The 21,072-nt window shown below is 44.3% G+C and overlaps 1 protein-coding gene and 1 non-coding gene across 9 annotated transcripts in view; one reads left to right on the forward strand and one right to left on the reverse strand.

Moving 5' to 3' along the window:
• The window catches only part of TEAD1 (TEA domain transcription factor 1), a 261,349-nt gene extending 240,307 nt beyond the window's left edge, over window positions 1-21,042 (reverse strand). Inside the window, exons 1-2 of one of the 8 annotated variants that reach the window (XM_012744244.3) lie at window positions 20,747-20,920; window positions 19,973-20,119 (exon numbers count right to left, since the gene is read on the reverse strand). The gene's annotated coding sequence lies outside the window, so the exon portion shown is untranslated. Of the gene's footprint in view, window positions 1-19,972; window positions 20,232-20,746 lie in introns of those variants that run through there. The other 7 variants (XM_012744245.3, XM_076002163.1, XM_076002165.1 and 4 more) reach the window with 7 other exon arrangements.
• Window positions 13,138-13,244, forward strand: LOC142870733 (U6 spliceosomal RNA). Its single transcript, XR_012919078.1, has one exon. It is a non-coding gene; the product is annotated as a U6 spliceosomal RNA (small nuclear RNA).
• Window positions 21,043-21,072: the final 30 nt, after the last annotated feature.

Below are 21,072 nucleotides of genomic sequence, written 5' to 3' on the forward strand. Positions count from 1 at the left end.
GCTCTGACCCGCTTTCTGTTTCCCCGTGCGTGCGCACACACACACACACACACACACACACACACACACACACACACAGGCACACAGGCGTGCACACAGGTGCATGCACACACACACACACAGCCCCGAACTTAAGAGCAAAGCTCTCTAAAAGTACTCGGTGTCAGAAGCTGGCACCTCTGGCTGCACCCCGTGACGTCCCAGGGATTTATTCTTCACAAAATAAGTCCCCACTAGGGAAAAGTTTTCAAGTCCCCCCCCACCCACAGATCCTGAGGTTCTCGTTACTCCACCCCAACACAAAACGTTAAGCACAAGGACCAGTTTCAGGGATGGTTTTCAAAAGCGTTTACAGGTTTCAACACATGCCCAGTCGCACACAGGGAAAGGGGAAAACAAGGACACAAGCACGCAGGCCGCTCTGGGGAGGGTGGGGGCGGAGGAAGCAGCGAGCACAGTTGACCAGGCAAGGCCAAAGTGCAGGGGCTGGCTGGCAGGCGCTGCTCGGCGGCTCCTCCGGCAGATTTACTGGCATGACGTCAGTGGCTCCCGTCCAGCTTTTTCTCTGGTAGCTTTTACCACTTGCCTCCCGAAGCCTCCACTCTGCCCGGGAGCCACAGGGCCATAATGAAAATTCCCTTTGTGAAACGGAGTTTACCTCGGGGCACAGAGGCCTGCCCTGTGAATGACAGGGCTCTTCCCCTGCTCTCCGTGCCCACAGGAGGAAAGGGGAGGGAGCAATCCCCTACAATACTGCACTTTCCTTCATACAGAGGAACCATTAAAGGAAGCGGCCCGGGTGGGGGTGAGGGGCATTAAATGTGTATCCAAAATTTCACAGGCCAGGATGCTGGTTAATTTCTCAGCGGTTTCGGGAACGATGATAATTTCGGGACTATTCCACTCAGGCTGTCGTGAGGCTGTGCTGGCTGGACTGGGAACGCACACGGCTTTGTTCCACCAACAAAACAAAAAAAGTACTAGTGAAGCTGAAACTCCAAGCCTGAATGGAGCCTCCGAAGAAAGTGTTAAAGCTTGTCTTTAAAATGAGCCCTTTTTTTTTCCCCCTAAGTGCATACTCTGTGATGCACCAACATGGGCATACAACAATTTCCAAGAAGCAAAGACAGAAATTACTAAAAATAAGTTTAACAGCAGACTTGTTCAACAAAAAAGACTCATCTTAGCCTTACAGGCTTGTATTCCTACCGCAACATAACAATAGCCATGTGCCAACAAGGACGCCAATGCATAAATCTGCCTACAACTACAAATCTTTAACTTTTTTCCGTTTATAAAAATAATGGATTAATGATGAATTCTTTAAATGACCCGGACATTAAATAAACTCTGTTTTAAACATTTTGGGGGTGCCGGGCATGGTGGCTCACGCCTGTAATCCTAGCACTCTGGGAGGCCGAGGCGGGTGGATTGCTCGAGGTCAGGAGTTCAAAACCAGCCTGAGCAAGAGCTGGGACCCCGTCTCTACTAAAAATAGAAAGAAATTATTTGGCCAACTAATATATAGAGAAAAAATTAGCCAGGCATGGTGGCGCATGCCTGTAGTCCCAGCTACTCGGGAGGCTGAGGCAGAAGGATGGCTTGAGCCCAAGAGTTTGAGGTTGCTGTGAGCTAGGCTGACGCCACGGCACTCACTCTAGCCTGGGCAACAGAGTGAGACTCTGTCTCAAAAAAAAAAAAAAAAAAAAAAAAAAACACATTTTAGGGGAAAGTACAGAGCTTAATTCAACTGGTATTTATTCAAACAGATGTGCGTAAATGGCCCCAACAATATCACCAAAATATAACTCACAGTCTGAACAGCTCCCAGTGATAATAAGACAAAAACATCTCTCATGTCCCTGTTATGGACACAAGAAGGAGAACAAACCATAGGTTAGACATGAGTGAAGGCACTGACTGAAGTCCTCTGTGAAGCCTAAATTAGAGTGAGCTATGTATGGCCTTCAGTAGGCAAGTCAAACCATGAAGCATCCACGGGTAACCCTTCAGTTTGGTCTTTTTCTTAAGGGAGGAAAAAACAATGTGATATGCGCAAGTGCGTAAGTGGCAAATGAGAGGGCAATTTGAGCATGGTGAGAGGAGGAACTACAATGGATTCAAACACATCCAATAGTTTAAAACCCACGATGGCATAAGGATATGCAAACAAAAAACCAGAAAACAACAACAAAAATGTCTTTCCTGTACAAACTGTGTGCCAGGTTAACCAAATAGTTGATGAGAGAGTGTTTCTCTAAAAAGGAAGGAATTAGATAACTGGAATATTACCAGTTTGCAAAGCCCACATGAAATAACTGAAACAGGCAGCAATCATCAATCAATGGTGCTAACATCACAGAAAAAGACAACTGGACATTGTGTGCCTACTAGTAGAACACCCATTATGAAATATTACTGTTGAAACAAAACACAAAAATATTAAACCTGAATTAAATCAAGCTTCTAGATCTAAATTCCCATTGATAGGAGACGCGGAGAATAAGGAAACAGGATAAATAGCACCATGGGGATGCCACTGCAAAACCCAGAATGAGGGAAAGTCTGCAACTGAAACAATGGGACTTTTTATAACAAATCAATTACAAGAAAGAAAAAAAAAAAGGAGGAGAGATCTCTAGATTAAAGAGTTTTAAGAAACACAGCAACCAAATATAACCTGTTGATCTTGTTTGGACCCTGATCTGAAAAAAATCAACTATGAGAAAACATTTATGAGACAATCAAGGAAATCTGAACAGTGACTAGATATTTGATATTAAGGAATTATTACTGAAGTGCTGGTGTGATAATGACATTGCAGCTGGTGTTTTTTAAAAATAGAGTCCATACTGAAAAATTTACAGATGAAATGGGATGACACCTAGGACTGCTTCCAAATAAGCTGGCGGGAAGAGAGCCAGAAGTTTAGAGAAAACAAGAATAGCTATGACCTGATGGCTGCTGCTGAGTGATGAGGGTACGGGGAGTTCACGGCTCTCTACTATACTAAACTATACTAAAATTTTTTTTTTTTTTTTTTTTTGGGACAGAGTCTCACTCTGTTGCCCAGGCTAGAGTGAGTGCCGTGGCATCAGCCTAGCTCACAGCAACCTCAAACTCCTGGGCTCAAGCAATCCTTCTGCCTCAGCCTCTCGAGTAGCTGGGACTACAGGCATGCGCCACCATGCCCGGCTGATTTTTTCTATATATATTGGTTGGCCAATTAAATTTTTTTCTATTTTTAGTAGAGACGGGGTCCCAGCTCTTGCTCAGGCTGGTTTCGAACTCCTGACCTTGAGCAATCCGCCCGCCTCGGCCTCCCAGAGAGCTAGGATTACAGGCGTGAGCCACCTCGCCAGGCCTATACTAAATTTTACTATAATAAAAGCACTGAAAAATCTACAAAAAATAAAAACATGACACTGTCCCTGACCCCCTCCTTCAGAAAGAAAGGTACCTGGCACTCTAATTCACAGCTGCTGGATGATGGCAGTCACAATAATAATTAGAATCGGCAGCTAATATGAGACACTTCTCTGCCAGACACTGCGCTAACCCTCATTGAACCCGCACTATAACCTGTAAGGAAGAAAGGCACTACTATGCCCATTCCACAGGTAAGGAAACTGGGGTTCAGAAAGATTAAAGAGGTTGCCCAAAGTCAGACAGATAAGCCAAGTGGAGAAAATGTGTAATTCCACAAGTTCATAAGCATAATGAGAACCAGAATGAGTTATGTCTCACCAAAATAGTAACAACTCTTAGGAGCACTGGCAACTGTGTAAGCCAGAAGATTCAACCCAGTGTTGAAGGGAGCAGGAGCGATGCTTTTCTGATGACCATTTTTGGTGAAACCTAGGGAATTGCAGGAGTAGAGTCTCTAAGATCTCAAAGTGATAAGAGCAGAAAAGAGGGTGAAAAGTAGAGGGGGGAGGGGTGTGTGAGTGTGTGTTTTGGGGTGGGGCAGCAGAAAACAGGAAAGCAAAAGGGAAACTGCCTGAAGAAAAAGGGAGAGAAAAACAACAGAGCAGGAAATCCACCTAGAAGGGAAGCTGGGAAAAAGCTTAAAACCAAACCCAACAGAGGAAGATGAAAAAGCAAATAAATGAGCTGTCAACCAGTCCGCTTTGGTTGGGACGAAGCCCTCGGGATGTTGGACCACGAACTGCAGGGTGGAGGAAGCAGGAGACTTCTGAGTGGGTTGGGGGGACCCAACAGAGAGGTTCACTGTGGGCCACGGACTGTATTAAATTTAAACTCACACCCAGAGCAGTACTATTATTTTCTCCATTTTGCAGATGAGGAAACAGAGGCCCAGAGAGAATAGATGACTCACTCAAGATCACTCAAGCAGAACTGGGTCTGGAACCAGGACCTGACCTCAAAGCTGTGCTTTTAGGCTACTGTGCTAAACATGTCAAGCACCATAGAGAACCGTACCGTTACAGCAACACCAAAACAGCCAACAGCAGAAGTACCTACAAAGAATCTAAAAGACATATGAAGGCCAAGAAGGTGCCAAGTGAGTACAGGGAAGGAGGGGAAGGCAAGGGCGCAAGCCCCAGAAACTGGCGATCAAGACCACAACACATGTTAGCTCAGAGTCACCAGAACTAGGTGGTCAGGAAGAAAAACAATCTCAACCAGCCCACTTTCTCCCGGCAAAATCTAACCAAGGTGTAAAAGATGGATACCAAGGCCAGGCAAGGTGGCTCATGCCTGTAATCCTAGCATTCTGAGAGGCCAAGGTGGGTGGATAGCTCAAGGTTAGGAGTTCGAAACCAGCCTGAGCAAGAGTGAGACCCTGTCTCTACTAAAAATAGAAAGAAATTAATTGGACAACTAAAAATATATAGAAAAAATTAGCCAGGCATGGTGGCGCATGCCTGTAGTCCCAGCTACTCAGGAGGCTAAGGCAGAAGGATCGCTTGAGCCCAGGAGTTTGAGGTTGCTGTGAGCTAGGCTGATGCCACGGCACTCTAGCAGCCCAGGCAAAAGAGTGAGACTCTGTCTCAAAAAAAAGAAAAAAGATGGATACCAACCCCATGAGCAACCCATCTCAAAGCCCCAATGTCTTTTTTAGAAGCTGGATTATGAAGGTAACTCTCTTTGCCCACCACCCATCTCTGCCCATCACATGTCATGGGCTAAGACAAATTTTCCAGGGGGGGCATCTGAGTGGGGAGGAGAGAAATTCACCCCATCTTGCAGGGTCCCAAGCACTCCCAGGATCAAGGAATGAAGTCAAGGTCATCTGCCCAAACCCCATCCCCAGTAAAAGGCCATTTCCATATCCAGGCCTTCCAGTGGTGGATGGGGCTAACTTATTCTGACTGGCTGCCAACAAAGCACATTCCGAAGCAAAACCAGATAAACTGGCAGGTCTGGCTCCAAGTTTCCAAATCACATCAGCCCCCACCTCCACCTACCCACCCACCCAGGCAGCCACTGGACTGCCCCAGCACCAGTAGTCCTGTCTTATATTCTCAAAGGCTGCCATAACTCAGCAGGGTATGAGGGGTCCTGGTCCCCACAGTTTTTGAGAACTGAAACCCCAAGCGAGAGGTGAATTCTGCCCTTTTCCAACATGACAAATGACAAGGGTAGAACAAGTCCCCTCTGAAAGGCTCAACTGGGTCACATTCAACTTTTTAGGACCTTAGCAGCAGGTAGTATTGAAGATAGAGTATAAGAGGCCACCAAGAAAATGAAACAAAGTATTGTGTCCTCTCTTTTCTGGACAAATACACTAAATGAGAAGTCTACCTTTGTTTCAATGTCACAATCTACCATCACTCCATTCAAAAGACACAGTAAGACCTGATAGGTGGCTTAATTTGCAGTCCTTTGTTAGCCTGACAGCACTAGTCCCACAAATCTTGGAATTGGTTTCATAGTTTGGCTGTGTGACCTTGGGCAGGTCACTAAACCTCTCTGAGCTTCACCTGCCTCAACTACAAACAGAGCTCTTAAGTTTAAATGAGGTAATTCTGAAGAATGGGCTTAAGACAGAACCTGGGCTGTCAGACTTCCCTTCCCATGCAAATTCTCCCACAGAGGCCCAGGAACTTGTACAACTAAAAGTAAAAGTTAGGGAGTGAACTCAGTAGTACTGTTCCTCCTCCACAAAACCTGGCTTTGAGAGGGGAGCTCAAGGGTTAAGGGTGGGATAGCCCAGAACAATGCAGTTCCCCAGGACCTTTCTGCCTAAAGGCTCCTAGGCTCATACATTTTATCTCTTTAACCTAAAGCAAAGCACAAAAACAGGCTAGAGGAGCAAAGGGAAGGCAGCACAATCTTCCCAGAAAGGGAAACCAAAGATTTTCAAGTGACTTACCCAAGATCACAGGGACAGACAACAGCAGAGGCTTCTCTACAAAGCCTGCCTTCCATACCAGTTGGAAGTGGAGGGACCAAGATTCTAGCACCTACCTACAGGAACCTCAAATGCCTTCTTGCAGTGAATCACCTCAGCAAAGCAGCAGTTCCTTAAATGATCTCTCAATGGCAAAGTCTAGAGGCCACTATTTAGCTAGACCTGGAAGACACTACATTGCACTGAACACCTCTGCTCCTACCCATAAGGCACATGATAAAATAACTAAATAGTGGTGTCAAAAGAACCACTGAGAACTGAGCCAGGTGATTACCATTATTTTTGGTTTTAGGTAAAGCACTAAATTTTTTTTTTTGTAAGACGAGTGCCGTGGCGTCAGCCTAACTCACAGCAACCTCAAACTCCTGGACTCAAGCAATCCTTCTGCCTCAGCCTCTTGAGTAGCTGGGACTACAGGCATGCACCACCATGCCCGGCTAATTTTTTCTACATATTTTTAGTTATCCAATTAATTTCTTTCTATTTTTAGTAGAGACAGGGTTTCACTCTTGCTCAGGCTGGTTTCGAACTCCTAACCTTGAGCGATCCTCCTGCCTGGGCCTCCCAGAGTGCTAGGATTATAGGCATGAGCCAATGCGCCCCGCCTAAAATTCCTTTTAAAATTTCTGAACTTCCACCCAATTTTCCCTGCCCTATCCATTTAGGTACACCATAGGACGTCATTAAATAGTCTTCCCCATGAACAAAGGTGAGTTTGAAACCTAAGAATATCAAGAGAGCAGGATCTAAAATTTCTAAAACTCCCAAATTTCATACAGCACAAACCTTTTAGAATCCCACTGGGAAAAACTTCTTTCTAAATTAAACTTTGTTGGTCTAAGAGGAAATGAACCAATGCTGAATCACTCCTATGAATGATGAGAAACTTTTTTAAAAAAATACTTATGAATCGATCCACAGAATAGCACAAGGTTTGAAACAATTTGGATGAAATAATACAGATTTATAGGCAAAGGGTGTTTTCTGAAATCCCCCCCCCCCCAGTTGTCGTTCTGGCCTCAGAAACAGCCTGGGACAACCCTTCAAGAATAACACTGCCGGGCCGGGCGCGGTGGCTCACGCCTGTAATCCTAGCACTCTGGGAGGCCGAGGCGGGCGGATTGCTCAAGGTCAGGAGTTCAAAACCAGCCTGAGCGAGACCCCGTCTCTACCATAAAAAAATATAGAAAGAAATTAATTGGCCAACTAATATATATAAAAATCAGCCGGGCATGGTGGCTCATGCCTGTAGTCCCAGCTACTCGGGAGGCTGAGGCAGGAGGATCGCTTGAGCCCAGGAGTTTGAGGTTGCTGTGAGCTAGGCTGACGCCACGGCACTCACTCTAGCCTAGGCAAGAAAGCGAGACTCTGTCTCAAAAAAAAAAAAAAAAAAAAAAAAAGAATAACACTGCCATAAGCTCAGTATTAGGGTTACCATGAAGGCCTCCTGCCCAGGATTCTCTCTCCATTCTGCTTAAAGGGAGTCTGCCAGTTTCCTGTTCAACAGTTTCCTGTTGGCAGAATGACCATATAACTTATCACCCAAACTGGGACGTTTTGAGAGTAAAAGAAGGTGCCATTAAGGATTATGCCAAGACAAGAAGCATAAACTAGGACTATGCCAGGCAAACTAATACATAGCCACGAGCAACAATATAGCACAACCCTTTAAAAAATAAAAATGGAAAAAACTGCCACAAACAGTCAATATGAAGAAGGCAGTCAGGATCTGGTGAGAAGACACAGGGACAAAAAAGGTCAAGTTAAAATTTTTTAAAAAACTGGATGGAGCAGAGGCTGAAACTCAAGGTATAAATCAACCCCAGTCTGGGTTGATTTTTTCCCCCCATCTTATGTCAATTTACTAATCAGATTCAATGCTTGATTTACAGCCTTCCAGGTGTCTCTTCTTCACGATCCTCCTAAAGTGTGTCCTTTATGATTTAGTTCTTGGATTAACGTGTAAGCCACAAGAATGGTTAACACGGTAAGCATTTACCATTAGAGCAAGTCATTGCACATTACTGAAACTCATTTTCCCTAAAGTAAAAACATCTTACATTTTAAATATTTCTAATGGATGTCTTTGAAACGAGCTATATGTTTTTGCCTGGCTCCTCACTAAAACTAATGAACTAGTAGAAACATAAACTCTTCTCATTAGGTCTAAATATCAGTCTTAATTGCTAGACCACCAAAAAAAAATCCATACAGAGTGCTGGGGATACCACGATGGGCACAGAAAGATGCTGTTCAGTGTTAACTAGATTCAGGGGTTTTTTTTAAAATGATATTTAATTCACATACCACAAAATTTACCCTTTTAAAGTATATAATCCAGTGCTTTCAGAAGACTCACAGGGTTGTGAATCAGTATTTTTAAATCTATCTTTCTCTGCTTGTCAACTGTCTGCCTGCCTCTCCCTAAAACCCTCTCTCCCCAACCAGACTACTCTCCTCCATCAACAATTTATAATTTTTAATTTATAACTGGTAAACCAGATTAACACACACAGTTCCGTACACACTGCTTGAGAGACAACCGGAAAAGATGTCAATAAAATGCAGGTGGTCCCTGGCCCGGGCTCACACAAAGCAATCTTAACTGCTCAGACCAGTCACCGGGAGTGGCCAACATCTAAAAACACAGGGACAGTGACACACCCTTAAGTGTAGCTGGGAATCTGTGTGCCGCAGGACCGGCTTAGGGCAGCTGACTTTGAAAACACAAGTTTCTGCCCACCAACTTCCAGAAAGAATTCAGCTCAACGACCCAGGAAGTACTTGGAGTTAGACACTGAACTTGAGTTAACAAACATTCCCTTCTTTAGAAAAGTTTCTGTTCATGTCCTTTGCCCACTTTTTGATATGGTTGTTTGATTTTTCTCTTGCTGATTTTCGTGAGTTCTAAGTAGAATCTAGTTATCAGCCCCTTATCAGATGTGTAGGATGTGAAAATTTTCTCCCATTCTGTAGGCTGTTTCATGACTATTTCTTTGGCAGTGCAGAAGCTTTTTAGTTTGATCATGTCCCATTTATTTGTTTTTGTTGCTGCTGTGATTGCCTTTGGGGTCTTCTTCATAAATTCTTTGCCTAGGCCGATGTCTAGGAGAGTGTTTCCAACATTTTCCTCTAGAATTCTAATAGTTTCATACCTTGGGTTTAAGTCTGTTATCCAGCATGAGTTGATTTTTGTGAGAGGTGAAAGCTGTGGATCCTGCTTCAGCCTTCTACAGAATAATGGCTACCAAACATATGAAAAAATGTTCAACATCTCTAATCAACAGAGAAATGCAAATCAAAACTACAATGAGATAGCACTTATTTCCAGTAAGAATGGCCTTTATCAAAAAGCCCCAAGACAATAGATGTTGGCGTGGATGCGGAGAGAGATGAACACTCCTACACTGCTGGTGGGACTGCAAACTAGTCCAACCTCTGTGGAAAGCAATATGGAGATACCTTAAAGCGATACAAGTGTATCTACCATTTGATCCAGCAATTCCACTACTGGGCATCTACCCAAAAGACCAAAGGACACTCTACAAAAAAGACACCTGCACTCGAATGTTTATAGCAGCACAATTCACAATTGCAAAGCTGTGGAAACAACCCAAGTGCCCATTAATTCATGAGTGGATTAATAAAATGTGGTATATGTATACCATGGAGTACTATTCAGCTCTAAGAAACAACGGTGATATAGCACATCTTGTATTTTTTCCTGGATAGAGCTGGAACCCATATTACTAAGTGAAGTATCCCAAGAATGGAGAAACAAGCACCACATGTACTCACTAGCAAACTGGTATTAACTGAGCAGCACCTAAGTGGATACATAGGAAATACATTAATGGGGTATTGGGCGGGTGGGAGGGGGGAGGAGGGGGTGGGTATATACATACATAATGGGTGAGATGTGCACAGTATGGGGGATGGTCACGCTTGAAGCTCAGACTTGTGGGGGGGGCAGGGGGAAGGGCATTATTTGAAACCTTAAAATTTGTACCCCCATAATATGCTGAAATTAAAAAATTTTAAAAAAAACATCCTCTTAAATATGCAAACACAAAGTCAGAAGAGATGACCTACCATTCATTCAACACTCCAGTGTGAATTGTTAACTGAATATATTTAAGGCCCAGAGAAAATGAGTCTTAGGAGAGGGGCAAAGTTTTAATTCTGGAGCTTGGAGTACTTGGTGGAAACAGGATGGCCAGCATTTGAAAGGCAGCCACACCTGCAGCTCTAACCTACTGAGCTAGCACTTATCCAATCTCAACTTTACTCCAACCCTTCCAAGTAGATACCATCACCCCCATTTTCCAGGTGAGAAAACTGAGGGCACAGAGAAGCTCAGCAGCCTGCCATACCTGTGCCTAAGGCACAATGAGGGCAGCAAAAGTACCTCACCTCTCTGCCATCCTTAGCTTGATGCCCTCAGCACCCCAGTGGGGATTACTCAATGGTTTTGCCAGCAAGCCTAAGACACTAGGCATCATTTCTCTACGAAAAGATGGGTTCCACACCACCACCTTAGAGAATAACTTTTGAACCCAACCCCAACATTAGGAGTGTGGCTTTCAAGCAAGAACCTAAGGAAGAGTTTTTCTTTTGAATAGATGAGGTTGCACCATGCTACCCACTTTTTGAAGCATTTCCATTTAATTCATACTACCGCTTGACAAGGAATGACCTCAAATATTATGTATTTACTGATGGATTTCCTCTACTTTATGAATGAGGGAAGTGGGGTTCAGAGCAATTAATGGTCAAGTGCTTCATGAGACTGCCTCAGCCTCTCCTGGATTTCAATCCCTGTGCCTGAGACCTGAAGTCCAGTTCTTCTAAGCAAATGCCTCAGCTTTGGGTGTCCCTTAAGAGTCACTGTCCAGGCTGACTTGGCAGGAAGTCCTCTATCTTGCATACCAGGTAACATCTGAAGTTGCTATTTACTGAGCACTTACTATACTATGCAGTCTGGTAAATACAAAGCTCCTCTATTAAAATTTACAGATGGGGACACTGAGGCTTGCAGACAGGAAGTAATTTGTCCAAGGTCACACTAGCAAGTAGCTGCTGAGCCAAGTTGAGCCAAGGTGTGTCCAACTCCAAATGTGTGTTCTTAAACCCACATTATCCTGCCTTTTCCCAAACCCAAATCAGGAAACAGTCTACTCTTCATGTCTATCAGTTTCTTCCTCCCTTTTTGTTCCTTTCAACAAATTGCTCAAGAGCAAGTTTCAAATTTGTACTAGCCCATTATTGGCAATAAACCTTCTTCATTGATATGTAAGGTTTGAGTTCATTACTCAGGAGAATATTTCAGAGTTTGTTTTCTAACAACTAAGCCCCACTCCACTCCCAAATAACCATCTGGCAAAAACCTCTCTGTTCCTTCAAGGCCGGACTCCAACATCTCTTCCTCTGCAAAGCTTTCCTCAGTCCTACCACCAGGCAACACAGCTCTTGGGATATGTCAGCAGCACTTACCCCACTGAATTTTTCCCCCTTTATTCTGTTATTGAATAAGGAAATCTACACTCCTAAAAAATGCAAACATGTAAAAAAGACTTCACTTCCTCAAAGCAACCACTGTCAATAATGTATAATCTCCCAGATCTCTTTTGGCTAGAGATGCAAACATGTTGTTTCAACATTTCACCAACCCTAAGACACCACTGACTGCAAGATGCAGCATAATTTTATTTCAAAGAAATACTGTTGCCAAACAAATTATGCCAGAATTCTTCCTGATCACTTAGAAACAGAATTTTATACATATTGAAACTTTGTGCCCTATGTCAATCTTGTGCATACGCAGAAAGGAAAATATAAGCTAAATAAATTGAGTAAGATAATACCTAAAACAAATTCTCAGAGTGGTCAGCATTCATGCTTGTCCATACACTATCACCCTCTATGACAAGAGCATTCTCAGGAATGCTCACTACTGACTCTGGGTTTTTTTCCCTCTCCACTGCAGTCATTCTACAGGCTTTGATGAATTTATGCAACATCACAGGGCATGACTACCACCTGGCCTTCCATGATGGTCAGACGTGTGCCAATTTCAAAAATGTTCAAGTATGTAAAAAATATGCACCTTGGAATTCATGAAATATGATATACACAGCTTTCCCACTGGATTGTGATTACCTCTTTACATGCCTGTTATCCTTGCTACACTGTAAACTTCTTAGGGCAGGAGAATTTTTCTGATCACCATTCGCTGGCCACCTTTTCCCAATCACCAAATCCCTGGCACACAGTAGCACCTGTAAATGTTTAAATGTTCAGTGGCAAGTAGCAGCACTATGAAAACCAGGAGCATCTGGATTTCAAAGTACCCAAGGTGAAAGAAGGGAAGAGACAAGAAAGAACAGAAAGTATGGCAGTTTGTTCACAGGTTCCTCCCTGGAATGCCATCAGGATCACCCTTTTTATCCCCTCATTCTCCGGGGTCAAGGAAGACAGACCACCTGAGGAACTCCCTGAGGAACCCCTGGAGCATTCCCGCTGCTCAAAAAGTAAAACCTCTGTGAGCAGCCAGAACAGAACTCAGTCCTCAAACCCCTCGCCTGACACACACGTCTACAATCACATCTGGAAACAACTGCTACACTCCCAAAGGGTGAGTAACAGATGAATGCAGAGCACAGAGAAGGTGGTTCTGGTTCATTTTATTACTTCCCCTGCATAGAAGGGTGAGACCTTATTTTAGGCAGACTTATTTTTAAAACCAAGAACATCTTAGTGTGCTCACTTCAGCAGCACATATACTAAAATTGGAATGATACAGAGAAGATTAGCATGGCCCTTGCATAAGGATGACATGCGAATTTGTGAAGCGTTCTATAAAATGAGAACATCTTAGTGAATTCCACAAAGATTTAGTCTATGTTCCTAGGTATACTGCCTCACAAATATAAACGGAGAAAAATCACATTCAAAGTTAGAAGAGGTTGACCAAGTTTAATCTGATTCTATCTGAGGATAAAAATCAGAATACCTAGAGCAATGGTTCCCAGCCAAGAGCAGATGCTATTACATGGCCTTTTAGAAACACTGAAACATCAAAACTCCGACCTCCTAAGTCTCCACAGGCAGTGCCCAGGCTGTGAATGCTCCATGGAGGCTGCAATGCACATGCTGAGGTGGAAATCACAGATGTAAGAGAGGCTCCCTGGGGCTGAAGTAGAAAGAGGCTGACCTGGGTTTGGGTCAGAACTATCCTGAATTAGCCAGGTAAATGGATCCATGTTTCCTGAATTACAAACCCAAAAGTCAAAATGTGAGAAAAGGTGAGGAGCCTGGAAAGGTGAGTGAGAACACACAGGCAGGGGGTGCTGGGAATGGGACAGACAATTGCACCCTTGCTTCCCCACTGCCTGACACATATCAGGGACACAAGTATTTGCTGATTGAGATTGCATGGGTGATAAGCACATGGTCACACACACCATCCAACTCCCACTGAGCCACCTACTATGTGCAGAATCCCTGAGTCGAATCAAACTCAGGCAAGAGCCCCCTGTCAAAGCACCAGTGAGAGAGAATTTAGTTTTGCATCAGCTTCTCTGGACACACCTCAGTGGTATTCTAGAAGCATTTCCCACTTTAACAATTGCTAAACATAATGGAAGCTGCTGCTTGCCTCCAAATCACAGAAGGCACGTCCCCTGATTTCAACTTATATAAATGTTAATCATTTCTGCATTTTATGCTATAGGTAAAATTTAAAGGTGAAAGGAAATCAGGCAGGTATTCTGAATGCATAACAAAACTAGAAACCTTTCACCAAAATAAGAACAATGTCAACCTTACCTCGTCAACATTTACAATAAAAGCAAACTTTGAATTAAGGGACTTTCTTGGCTCTTCCAGTGTGAAATGCTATTAAGTATATGTGTTCTGTTTTTCTCTCAATGACAATACCATTGGTCTTCTAAGTGCCCCAGATTTCAAGACGGGGCTGACAGTTCCTTCAGCTGATGGGGCTCTTTCTAACTCTAACCACCATTGTCTCCCAAGGGCTTTGAGATGAAAAGGCAGCCAGGGAGAAAGGATTGAAAGAGATTCCACCAAAGGAAGCACCCGCTCACAGTGGTTTCAGAATCAGTTAGCCTCTAAGACACCCCCAGCGCCACAGTGATGGGTGATCTGAAAATGAAGCATATCAAAGTGCTATTGATAAGCTAAATTACCAGACAGCTTATCTGAGGCCCACATCCGCCATATGGTGCCCCAACTTCTGCCGCCTGTTGCTGCCACAACAATAGGCACGCCTACCCAGAAAGCACCATCGGACAGAAACCCAGCAGCGGCGGCATGTGGGGCAGCTACTGTGTTTACATTTTATTTTGTGCCATTAGCTTTGTGCCTCCCCCTATCCCAGTAGGGATTTGAAACACACACACATTTTATGTCACAAATCCGCGCTACGTGCAGAATGCATGCGTGCACCACTACATGCATGCGGGTATACGGGAACAGATCAGGTGAAGAGAGAGAAAACCAGATGTCAACTTCAGAAATGGAGCTGCCTGGTGGGAGAGGGCCAGTCAGGCAGGCTCCCAGCTAGAGCTGCAGACAATGCGCTTTTCTCAAAACACTCGGGCGGGTGGGCGGGCCTCGGGGAGTGGCTATTTAAAACACTTGGCTCCTTTTATTTCACCACCATGGAAGTGAATTCGCTTCTTAAGTGCCAGAGCAAATGAAGTCATTTGGTTTCCGCGGGCTCTCTGCATTTCAGCAGAAGGAGTCAGACTGGACAAAAGTCGGCAAGGCCCATCTAAGTTGTTCTTCCTTACAATTAAAATCGATTCCCAGAGGATTCAGAGCTTGGGCTTCATTAACTTTTTTTTTTCTTTGAAAAAGCTATTAAGGTCATAGAAAAGTTTAAAGATGTAGGCCACTGGAATGAATGCTGTCAGAGATGTCTCCCTTGGCAAAATACCATCAAGTCACAGTGGAAAGAAGGAACGGATAAGGCAATCCCCTCCCAAAGGCTTGGTTAAAATAAAAGATTAACAGTGATTTTCATCAAATGAATTCTACATTTCTTTCTTTCTACTCAGAGACTTTCCTGTCTTTGCAGATGGTAATAAAAAATATTCATTTATTTAGTTTATCTATTAGAGAAAAGACACCAGTTTTCAAAGAGAACTCAGCAGCATGCAGTATCAGGTTACACAAAATTACACAAGATGCAGGTTTGGATACAGTGCAAAGCAAAAAAGGGCAAACAGTATCTCTCTTAACATTCAGATCTACTGAACTATTCCAGAAAGGCACTCATTTCATTCCCCCCAATTTACCCACACCTAAGTAGACAACATTCTTAGATGAACTTTTCAAATTTTCTTAAACATTCTCAGTTAAAAAAAAAAATCTCCTTTCAAGTTAAATTGAGATTGCACTTGAACACCATCCAAGAGCAGAGCTGAACTGAATTATGATAATTAGAAAGCTGTGCCTATAAAAAAAAAAAAAGCAGCACAGTTGATGCATTTTTTTTTTAAAGTTCATGCCAGAGAATGTAAGTTCAATATGTTCTCACATAATTAACATTTCCCACCATTAGCAGCAGTTTTTCAGTTTATGTATCAGTAAAGACAACAGTACACATCATTGTTGTATATCCCCAAGTCAATGGTGTTTCAGTCACCATCTAAACCTGTCAGATGCAACAAGAATTTCCCACTGGACATGACGGATACTTAACTTGTTCATCAATACACTCGCTTTTTCTTTTGAACCCATTTTCCAGGGCCCTGCCGAAAACTGCTAATGAAATCCTAAGAAAGAGCCTTAAAAACGAATGTGAATCATGAAAAAGGGCAGAAAGCATTGCAGTAGAATAATAGTAAATACTCATTTTAAACAATGGGGGTTGGAAGAGGGGCGGGCAACACAGCCCTCCCTTGGCCTGCCACAAAAGTAGAAAAAAGACAGCCTCTTAAGAGGACCCCCCTACAAACACACACACACACACACACACACACACACACACACACCCCATTATCCAATCAGAAGAGAGACCAGTGGGTTTCACAGTTAGCCAAGACTCCCAGACTATGAAAACTAATTTTTTGAGAATCCTCCCAACTACGCAAAAAGTCAGTAGACAAAAAAGAGCTCAAGAGTGGAGAGTAACATACAGTGTAAGAAATATTGTCTAGAAAACCCACCCACCAGGGCATCCCATTTGCTTTGACTAAAATAAAAACACATATTTTGAAATTCTTATTCTGCACCACTACAAAGCCTCAATACATCTGAATAAATGGTCAAATTTCAACCCCAATTTCAAATATGGAACAGGGTCAAGGAAGCTTATAATGCAAATCTTACAGACTGAGGATTCAATCGTTCACAGCTTTGCAACAAAATAAAAGCCCACAGAAAAACACTCCAAATATTTAAATCCAAATATTCTAGCATTCCACAAACTATCCCAAGAGGGAAGGCTCCGAACTTCCCTAATTTCAGATGTACACAATAACTGCAATACAACAGGGTCTGAATTAGGTATCTGTCAAAAAGCCCAACCCTGAAACATTAGGTGCTTACGATGGACCTGAACTACTTGATTTTATCACCTCTATGAATATGAAAAAATAAAATATATATCACGGGCGTTCAAACACGATTTGGGATCTAATTTAAATATCCCAAGGTAATCTGTGTCTTCTACAGATAAAATTAAGAAAAAGCACCACGCAGCTATAAAAAAATTGTGCCAGCCATCAGTCAGTCCCCAAGTCGCCCAGCAGCTGAGTCCAAGTTTGTCAAAGGGGAATAAGCCTTATATTTTTCTTGCTGAGTTCAGAAGTAGGACATTAGCAGTCTGCAGTTCCAGTCACTGAACTCCAAAGGAGAAGTTGTAATGCCCGCATTTAACAGAAAGGTTGGCTTGGATTTTCTTGCAGTTCTACAGAGAAAGTTGGACGTTGCTTTGGCCAGTATTTTTCAGTCTTTGGAGAAAACAGACCCTAAAAGTTGTATCACTAAACAGATTTAACCTCTAAATACAGCTTTCACTCAGTAACATATACCTATTTTTCCTTTCACAAGATCTCTATTGGGAACAAGAAAAAATGCCTAAAATATAAACTTAAAAGTATTATCACATACTGTCTGTGTGTGAGCATGGTCATTTTTAAGTCCCTTGGGTCATACACACAGTTATTTGCACTAACCTTTTAAGTGATAAGACAACACAATTTTCATTTGCAGGTAGTATAATTATGCTCACAATTAACACATAATAACCATGAGATTAGAGAGAAAAGTAATCCCACAGATGTGCAGGTTCTTATACCACCACCATGTGTAAGAGTTCAATCCATCTCAGAAGCAAAAGACCTTAAAACACTGTTACTGGCACGGCTCATATCTTCAAAGGTCTATTTAACATTTGGGATCTACATTCTCTAAAGTGCTCAGGTTACATACTTTTCTGCTGAAATGTGACAACAAATACGATCTAAACACAGATGATACACTGTAAGTATATTCTTTCCAAACTTTCCTTTAAAAAATGCCCTTATATTTGCTACTCTGTATTGTTAGAAAACAACAAAATTCAAAATTGTTTATAAATTGCTGAAGCTCAAGCAGGAAAAAACTCCAACATTTTTTTTCTTATGAGTTATCTGTCCTCTTTCTAAATCAAAGGAAACGCCAGTCTCCAAAGTTGAGTACATAAATATAATTCTTGCTGTATAAAGCAAATAGGGGGAGAGAGAGGAAATGAGAAGGGGAGGAGGAAACTGACCCCCCCAAACCGCCCTCCCCAATCCGCCCTTCTGTATAATTAGCTTGCTGCTGGGGCCTAGGCACATATTGTACCACAATGCAAGGAAAAGCCTCTCAGTGAGAAATTCATTTCAGTCTGGTTCAAAGTAAGCTAAGATGTCCTCCCTCTTTAAATTAAATTTCATTAAGTATATGTCGTGGTGCGTCCTCATTTTTGTTTTGGGAAAAGGCAGGCAAAAAAAAAAAAAAACTTCCAATAATCTCTCTCAGGCATGTTCCCTGGAATTCATTACTTCATAAAGAATCACACAGAGAAGGAATTTACACAAAGAGTGTTTCTTATAAATTTTCTTATTGTCAAGGCAAAGAGTCACATTGGTTTTGTTTCAAACTTGTTAAAAAAAAAATTCTAATATTCCCCCTAAAAAATGCGGATCAAATAATGCCGCTAAAGTAAAAAATAAAATGGTCTACTTTGGCACTTTTACACCATCAGCTAGAACTGGTAATAGATACAGCTTATCAGTTCATTTTTTTATACCAACAATAAATAAAAAGAACTGTAAACTCTGTTTAAAATCTGAAACCTGAGAGTTCAACACAGAATTACACATACAAAGAAATACTAAACAAAAATATCTGTGACCATTTATGGAAATAATGAGATTAGAAAAATAAGCCTTCCCTCCCCCCCAAATAATCAACAATTCAAAAGCTCACGGTTGACAAAGGTTCAACTAATCCATTTGTCTTTCCCGAGTCACTTTGTAATTAATTCTACTATTTCCTTCTAAAGGGGAAAGATTCTTACCAAAGTTGGATCTATGTCTGGCCCTTAAAAGCATTCAGATGTGCTTAGGCCCAAGGACCCTGCTATTTACAGAAGTGCACAGCCCTAGCAGTGAAAGGACGAAGCACCCTGCACAGCCTGAACTGTTCTCCAACCTTAGCCTCAGAGCACCCTGGCAGAGAAGCCCCACCATAAGAGGCCAGCAAGATTCACCGCAGGCTTCAGAGAAAGGAGCCCAAGCCCGCTCTCACAATACAGCGGATCACTCCTCCCTACCGGGAGGGATGTGTCTAAGCAGGTAACCACTGCAAGCACCCGGCACATCCCAAGCAATCAGACCTCCCAGACTTCAAAAAATAATCAAGGTGGACGATGGAGAGACAGAAACTTGCGATTGTCACGAACTGATAGTGTTTTGCTCCTTTGCAATACCTGTAGTGTTTTTATTTTTTTTATTTTTCTATTTTTAGTATTTTGAAATCTGACAGGCTTTATTTTACAGACCAGTCCTTCCAAGGCACTGTTTTGAAATACGGCCTTTTTACATTGCCTGCTCCGGGAACATCATCTGTCTGTAAGTTTCCAGAGCTCACGGAGGTAAATTTTTATTTCTGCAAATCACAGGAAGCCACTTGCTTCTAAGAAGTTAACAAGCCTCCTGAGAAACGCCGGTGGCTGGTATTTCATTGTTTCATAAATATTTTTATACAGTGACACCATTCAACTTTAAATAAATCTTTAAAGAGAAAGACAAAAAGCAAAGAAAATTCTGATCTGGATTTTATTTCCCATCAGAAAGATAAGGGAGGTGTGAGCCTATCATTATTTTTGACTCATTAAATATGTTGCTTTGGTTTTTTAAAAAATACAAACGTATTTTTTTAAGGAAACTCATAGAAGTTGAACTTTCTTTAAAGTGGGCCTCTGGACTTTGAAAACAAGTGCTGCTGCTACGAACAAAGAATGGAAGTGTACCCTGATTTTCTCCCCTCCTGGGGATCATTTCTTTTCCAATAAACAAATCCCTCTGTATTTCCTACCGAAGGGAAGTTTTCCAGGGAGAGTCTCCTCCAGGGTTTGGTGGTAACAGCGACTCAGTCCTTTTTGGACACAATGTTTCTGCTGACTCCTGAAAATTTTCCACTTGAATGTGCAATGAAGCGGCGGCGGCGGCGGCAGCAACAGTCCTGGAGAAGCGGCAAAGACGACCGTTCCCTCTTTCATCTTTGGGAAGAAGGAGCGAGCCCCCGCCGGCGGCGCTACTCGGCGCAGACCCCGGGCCGGCCTCGGGGGCCCCGGCGCCCGTGGGCGACCGGGGGGCGGCGGGGGGGGGGGGGTCGGGCCGGCTCCGGGCTCCGAGGCGGCGGCGGCGGCGGCGGTTCACCCGCCCGCGCTCGCTCCGAACTTCTGGCTCCCCGGAGCACCGCGCGAGAAGCGCCCGAGGGTGTGTGCGTGTGCGCGCGAGCGGGCGGCGGAGAGGGGGCGCGCGGGGGGCGCGGCGGGGGGCGCGGCGGGCCGGCCGGGCGCCTCCGGGGCCGCCGCCGGGGGCAGCCTGTTGCCGCGCGGGCTCCCAGCGCGCGGCCCAACTTGGCGTCCCGGCAACTCGCGCGGCGGCGCCCGGCCGCGCACCTCGGAGGGGCGCGGGGAGGCGGGCGCGGGGCCCGGCCACGGCCCTCCGCGTGCCCGCCCGTCGGCCTCACACAAAGCCCAGCCCGCAGAGAAAGAGCGGCCCGCGCGGGACGCGCTGCCCGGCCCCGCCGCCCGCCGCCCGTGCGCTCCCCGCACCCCCGCATCCGCCCCGCGCGCCAACTTACCTCGGCCGAGAGAGCCGCCGCGGCGCCCCGCGAGTGCGATGCAAACTTCGGCGCCGCGTCCCCCGCCCTCTGCTCGGTGCCCGGCTCCTTCCCCGGCTCCCGATCCCGGGCCGGGCCACCCCGCCCCTGCCTAGCACCGCTCCTGCCCCGGGCCGGCTGGGCGCGCTGGGCTACTGCCCGCGCTCTGGGCAAAGGTGGAGGGGGTGGGGGGCGTCACTGCATGGCCTGTCCCCCGGCGCGCCGCCCCGGGCCCGGGCCCCGCCGCGCGGAATGGCCCGCAGGGTGGAAGCGAGTCTGCAAAGTGCTTGGTGGGCGCCCGCGGCGGG

The sequence above is a fragment of the Microcebus murinus genome, chromosome 4 (assembly GCF_040939455.1).
Source record: "Microcebus murinus isolate Inina chromosome 4, M.murinus_Inina_mat1.0, whole genome shotgun sequence".
Classification (NCBI taxonomy): Eukaryota; Metazoa; Chordata; class Mammalia; order Primates; family Cheirogaleidae; genus Microcebus; species Microcebus murinus.